Genomic DNA, 6,000 nt, shown 5'->3' on the forward strand with positions numbered 1-6,000 from the left:
TTGCCAAATCTTTGTGGGACAACTAATTTTCTTTATTTTCTTGAACTGACAGCAAACAAGCAGAAGTGAACCAGTTATTCATATAATTTTCAGCTTTAGTTGAAAATGAACTTAAGATATAGAGGGTTTGGTCAAGAGAGTGAATGACCTCCAGTTCCAGATAATATTTTTTCTTGGCTATCTTCCTCAAAAGATTTGATTTTGCCTTCCCAGCCTCAGCTTTACTTCCCTTGTGTTTATTATTTGATAAAGTGCCAGCAAATGTACTTGTAGGAGATCAGCAATACAACGAAGATTATTTTCTTGCTGTGTTAGTTGGATTCTTAAGCTGCTTGTGGTTTTTTTTGATGCTGAAGTAGATTTTATTCTACTGCCTGTCTGGGATATATCACTGCTACAACTTGAGTGCCAGAAGTTGTGTGTACAGTCGAGGCTAAAGCATAATTATCACTGTAGGTATTAGGAGTTTTATCTGATGCTCTCCTCCTGGTTAGTCTTATTATTTCTGGACACAAATCTAACCAAATTAATTACTGATGCAACAATCCAACATTACTGTATGCAATATGCACTTAACTTATCTGCAGGGCTTTCGTTTTAATCATAAAACTCGAATACTAAAGGCGTTTCCCTTGACAGGCTCCCTGATAAGGAGAAGATGCCTTGGAACACAGTAGTACTTGTGTGGGTGCCAGAACTGCAGCCCTGGCTGAGGTCGCACAACACAGCAGGGCAGGTTTGCCTTGGCTCTGGGAGCAGAGCTCAGGCATTTCTACAGCCCAGAGGAGTCTATTAACCTCTGCTGCTTTCCTAAACAGTGATTTACTTTGAGCTATCACACACTGCTGTGTGTTTCTGAAGGAGTATTCAGGATGCAGCAATTAGGAGATATGTTGCTGCTCCCTTGTAAGGCGAGGCTGGGGCAGATAAATGGAACTGACTGATGGCAGAAGAATAATATTTTCAGCTCCTCTGGCCTTTCTGAGAGGAGGGCAAGGTTTGCTCACCTCATCTACACTTCCCTCTTTAATCTCCCTGTGTAATTGTGAATAGCTGCAATATGTCAAAAGCCACAGGTGCCAGTGCAGGCAGCAGCTCAGGTATTAAGTTGAAGGAACATTACATTAGCTTTTTAGCCAATTAACACGGCTGTAGGGGGGCACCATCTGGAATAAATCTGCAAAGCAAACAGTTCACAGAAACCCAGTAGCCAGCTCGATGGATTGTTTTATTTGTCTGGTACTTCATTAGAAAATAAACATATATCTTCCCTCTCAAGCATGAAGCAAACCCAGCATTAAAACAGATCTGAGAGTTAATACAGCTATCTCTGCTAAATGACACATTTGTAAGAGTTATGTGAATGGCTGCAAAGAAAGGGCTGCAAAAACTCTAGTGGTTGCAGTTAGGTGTTGGCACAGCCAAAACAGCTGCTCCTGAGTTAATGTAGAAATGTATTTTCCTCTTGGTTTGTGGTTGCCAAAGCCTGCTCTGATAACATTGCTAATATCAGCTAGTGATTCAGAATGCAGAGAAGGAACTAATTGTGCATCAGCAAACTGCAATAGACCAGTCAGCTTAAGCCTGCTTCTAGAACTTCATACTTTGCTGTGTTTATATTCTTCTCCATTAGAGACCCACAGCAGGAGATGCAAAATTCGTCATCCCTAGGTTTATTCCTGCCAAGGGTTTGCTGAACACACTAGGCTATAGCATAGAAATATTGGACCTGGTTAATACTGATGCTCTGAGGATTAACCATCCACCCTCTGCCTCTCTAAGGCTAATTCTGTGTTCAGAGGATGCCATGGGATATACAGTCAGAACTGTTAGGATAGACGAAGTCCATCTTTGATGCTGTAGCAGCAAAAAGCACCACAGTTTCCCACAGCAGACTCTGAGAAGTTTCACTCAGCTGATGGACACCTCTACATGGACTTGTGTATCAGCTAGCAGAGCTCACCACACCTCTGCCCAGTGCAGGGAGCAAACCCAGGACTTCACAGAGCTCCACCATATTCTGGCTCCTCTGAAACCCATGGCAAAGCACAGGGAATGTGTTTATCAGCCAGCTGAGGAATCAGCAGTGGTAAGTGTACCAACACAATCAACACATATGTGGCTCATGGGAAATGCATATTTTATGTCATAACAAATGGCATTTCTGCAACAAATTTGCATAACTATACAGGAAAACAGATTACTCATCACAAAAGCACCTGCTATTACAAATAGGGTATTTTTCAGACTAATCAAATTTTCCTGTTTTCTATACCAAAAAATCGCAGCAATTAATGTAGCCATTACAATAATATAACCAGCAGCAGAATATTCAAACAAACTTCCATTTGAAAAGTGTTGTTCAGACCTGTAAATACTGGGTCTAGGTGTGAGTGTAGGAATAAATCTGATCCCTTTTGGCTGGTTTAATGCCACCTGATCTCTTCTTCAGAGAAAGAAAAAGTGCTAATGTGGCTAGGAAGAAAAATGCAACATTTAGCATGGTTCTCCCTAATTAGCTCTGCTAAGAAGCCAATCTGATGGAGCAGAACACCACACATCTGCACCTAACCAACTCTGGACATTTAGTTCAGGGATCTTGATGCAGTGGCTCATTGTGCTGCAGAGACATAGCATACACTATAATTATAATTATCATCCTGCTCATGTGATAACTAATTAGGGAGCTGTTCTGAAGGCAGGACTTTTAGATATTTGCAGTGATGGCAAATAAAATGTTGGTATTTGTCAACAGTTACTTCACCTCAGGTACTACCACAGTCTGCTGCATACTTGGAACTGAAAGAACCATGGCAACTCTGGGTATATAGTGAGCTTTTAATACTCACTACCACCTATCCTCAGGCCAGCACTTGCAGAACTAAATGGCCCATCAAGAAGCAGATGAATAAAGTGGCTTCCATACAATGCACAAAAAATATTAAGCACTTCTAGGGATTAAAGCTATTTATATCTACCTCAGAAGGGAAAAAGGAGAGATAAACATGCTACAAAAGCATGTATTATGAAGAAATAATGAAACTACCACATCCTACTGCAACAACTGCCACTAAAATGTCAGTATCTACCAACAGCTAGCACGAATTGGTATCTAAGATACCAAAATTATTTCCTATTTTAAGTGCCTCTTACTACATACTGACTTTATAAATGGCAGCAGCAGTATCAAAGGTTTTTCATGCTCAGTCACTGCCAAAGTGAAGTAGAAAAACTATCACTTATAAACCACAGCAATTCTCAAGCAAAGGGGATGCAATACAGTACTTTATTAGCACTGTCATACAATCTGATCTATTTTTCAATAAAAAGATGGTAGAATCCTCTGTTTTATAATTTTTTCATCATTCTGATGAAAAGTCTGACTTTTTAAAGTGTTCAGGTATTATATCCTTTCCTCCATGGTGAGGGAAAGGATTTGAATGTATATAAAAGTATCTGCAAAACTGTCTTGTATTTCGAAGTTTCACTTACCAAAATGAAGAGACAACCAGAGGCAAGTTTTGTGTGTTCAGGAATAGTAGAAAACACGGACAAAATCAAGCAACCAAACACAAGGAGAAAACTGAAAAAGAAAGAATATGAATAATTGTTAATATTTTTCAGAACCTTGACCAGTATCTATATTGATCCTACTTCACCAACATTAAGAAAAGACTGTCAATGAACAGACTTCATTAATAGAGGGGAATTCAACCACTACTTAGCTCATCAAAGACATTAGAACAGCTTGTTATTAAATCCACATGCTACTGAGCAGCACTGATAGAATTAATGGAAACAAACACACAAAACAAGATCTTCTGGGAGAAATGACCCAATATACACAGACTTACTTTTGGTATCATAATCCTGTACCTTTATGCAGTCCAGATACTCTTAGTGTCTTTAGACAAAGAGCACCAATGGGAAAGTCCTCTCCCCAGTCTGAAAAATAGTTGCTTCCACAACTGACCACAAACACTGGCTGCACAAGCTTACTGAAGAGCTAACTTACATATTGCACTGCTCTGTCCATCTGAAGCAACTTCCTTATGAGCAACAGACTTCATATACAAACTACCAGAAGCTGAGAAGTAGAGCTGTGGCATCACTGCCCTAAATGAATAGACTCTGCTCTGGAAAAAAGCTTAATATCATACAACCCATTGAAGAAGTTAAAACAATTAAGAAAGTCTTACACAAGCTGTGCAATTACAATCAGGAAAACATGACCTCAATTTTGAGTTTGCACAAGCCAATGTGATGATACTGTGGAATATATGCAGACAAAACAAACCACCAACATGCTGCTAAATCTCTTCGCGAGGAAGATGCAAACAAATGGTATTATTATACAAATTCTTGCATATCTCATGTCCAATCCTTACAACATACAGCACATGTGGTGTTTTCAGACATGTCTGCAGAACTGATATTGCTCTGAGACCTATACTATTGGTGGTAAGGATTATCCTTTCGTCTTGCACTGCTTCACCAACAACAGAGCTAATATTGTCCAACATGATTCAAGGGACACTGAGATCTCTGACTGCTGTCCTCAGCTATCTAATTCTAGCTGTAAAAAAGGCAGAGAGGACACAGTTTGCAGAGAAGAAAATTTTGATTACCTATGAGGAAAAAAAAAGCGGAGAGAATGTGGTTCACCATCAGAACATGTTGCCCAGAGAGGCTGTGTGTATTGGGTTTGTGTGGTGAGGTTTTGGAGGGGCTTACAGGGGTGGTTTCTATGAGAGGCTGCTAGAAGTCTCCCCCATGCCCAATGCACCCAATGCCAGCTGGCTCCAAGCTGGACCTGCCTGTGGCCAAGGTCAAGCCTATTAGTGACAGTGGTAGCATCTCTAGGATAACACGCTCAAGACGGGGAAAGAAGTTGATACAGAGGAGCAAATTGCAGCCAGAGAAGAGAGGAATGAGAATATATGAAAGAAATAGACACCAAAGTCAGTGAAGGAGGGGGAAGAGGTGCTTCAGGCACCAGAGCAGAGATTCCCCTGCAACCTGAACAGAAGTTTAGAATTTCTAATACAAAATATCTACATGCAATGCAGTAAGACATTGGAGACACATTTTGTAGAGTACCACTTAATTTCTGGGGAGAAGTTCTACTCTGAAAATGAAATATGGTAGGAACTTGCATATAAGTTCTGTTAAGGACTGTAAATAAACCAGTATCCAGGAGGATAGAGTGTGTAGATACCATTGGCAAGTCTTATCTTCTAAAGAAAGGTGAAGATCAGTACATACTTCAAGGTTTCGTGAAAGACTCATGCAATCCCGAGCATGGGTACAGACTGGGTGGGGAATGGATCAAGAGCAGCCCTGGGAAGAAAGACTTGCAGATGTTTATGGATAAAAGGCTCAGCATGACTCAGCAATACACTCTCACAGCCAAGAAAGCCAGCCTGGGTTGCACCAAAAGAAGTGTGGTCAGAGGCTGAGGGAAGTGATTCCATCTACTCTGCTCTTGTGAGACCCCTCCTGGAGTACTGCATCCAGCTCTGGGGCCCCTAACACAAGAAAGACGTTGACTTGTTGGAACATCTCTCCCAGAGGAGAGCTGCTAAGTTGATCACAGGGCTGACCTACCTCTCCCATGCAGACAGGCTGAGAGAGTTGTGGTTGCTCAGCCTGGAGAAAAGAAGGCTCTGGGGACACCTCATAGCAGCTTATAGCAGACCTAAAGGGGCCTACAAGAAAATTGGAATGGGGCTTTTCACAAGGGCATATAGTGATAGGGCAAGGGGGAATGGCCTTAAGCCGATGGACGGAAGACTTAGATTAGATACTGGTAAGAAATTATTTACTATGAGGGTGATGAGGCACTGGAACAGGCTGCCCAGAGAGGTTGTAGACTCTCCATTCCTGGAGGTGCTCAAGACAAGACTGGATGGGGTTCTGAGTAATCTGCTCTAGTGGAAAGGTTCCCTGTCCATGGCAGGGGTGTTGGAACTACATGATCTTTAAGGTCCCTTCCAACCC

The 6,000-nt window shown here is 41.4% G+C and overlaps 1 protein-coding gene across 1 annotated transcript in view; it reads right to left on the bottom strand.

Moving 5' to 3' along the window:
* KCNQ5 (potassium voltage-gated channel, KQT-like subfamily, member 5) overlaps window positions 1–3,600 on the bottom strand; it is an 82,509-nt gene extending 78,909 nt beyond the window's left edge. Inside the window, exon 1 of the mRNA XM_009084706.1 lies at window positions 3,493–3,600. The gene's annotated coding sequence lies outside the window, so the exon portion shown is untranslated. The remainder of the gene's footprint in view (window positions 1–3,492) is intronic.
* Between the last annotated feature and the right edge of the window lie 2,400 nt (window positions 3,601–6,000).

This window comes from Acanthisitta chloris, unplaced genomic scaffold (assembly GCF_000695815.1).
Source record: "Acanthisitta chloris isolate BGI_N310 unplaced genomic scaffold, ASM69581v1 scaffold641, whole genome shotgun sequence".
Classification (NCBI taxonomy): Eukaryota; Metazoa; Chordata; class Aves; order Passeriformes; family Acanthisittidae; genus Acanthisitta; species Acanthisitta chloris.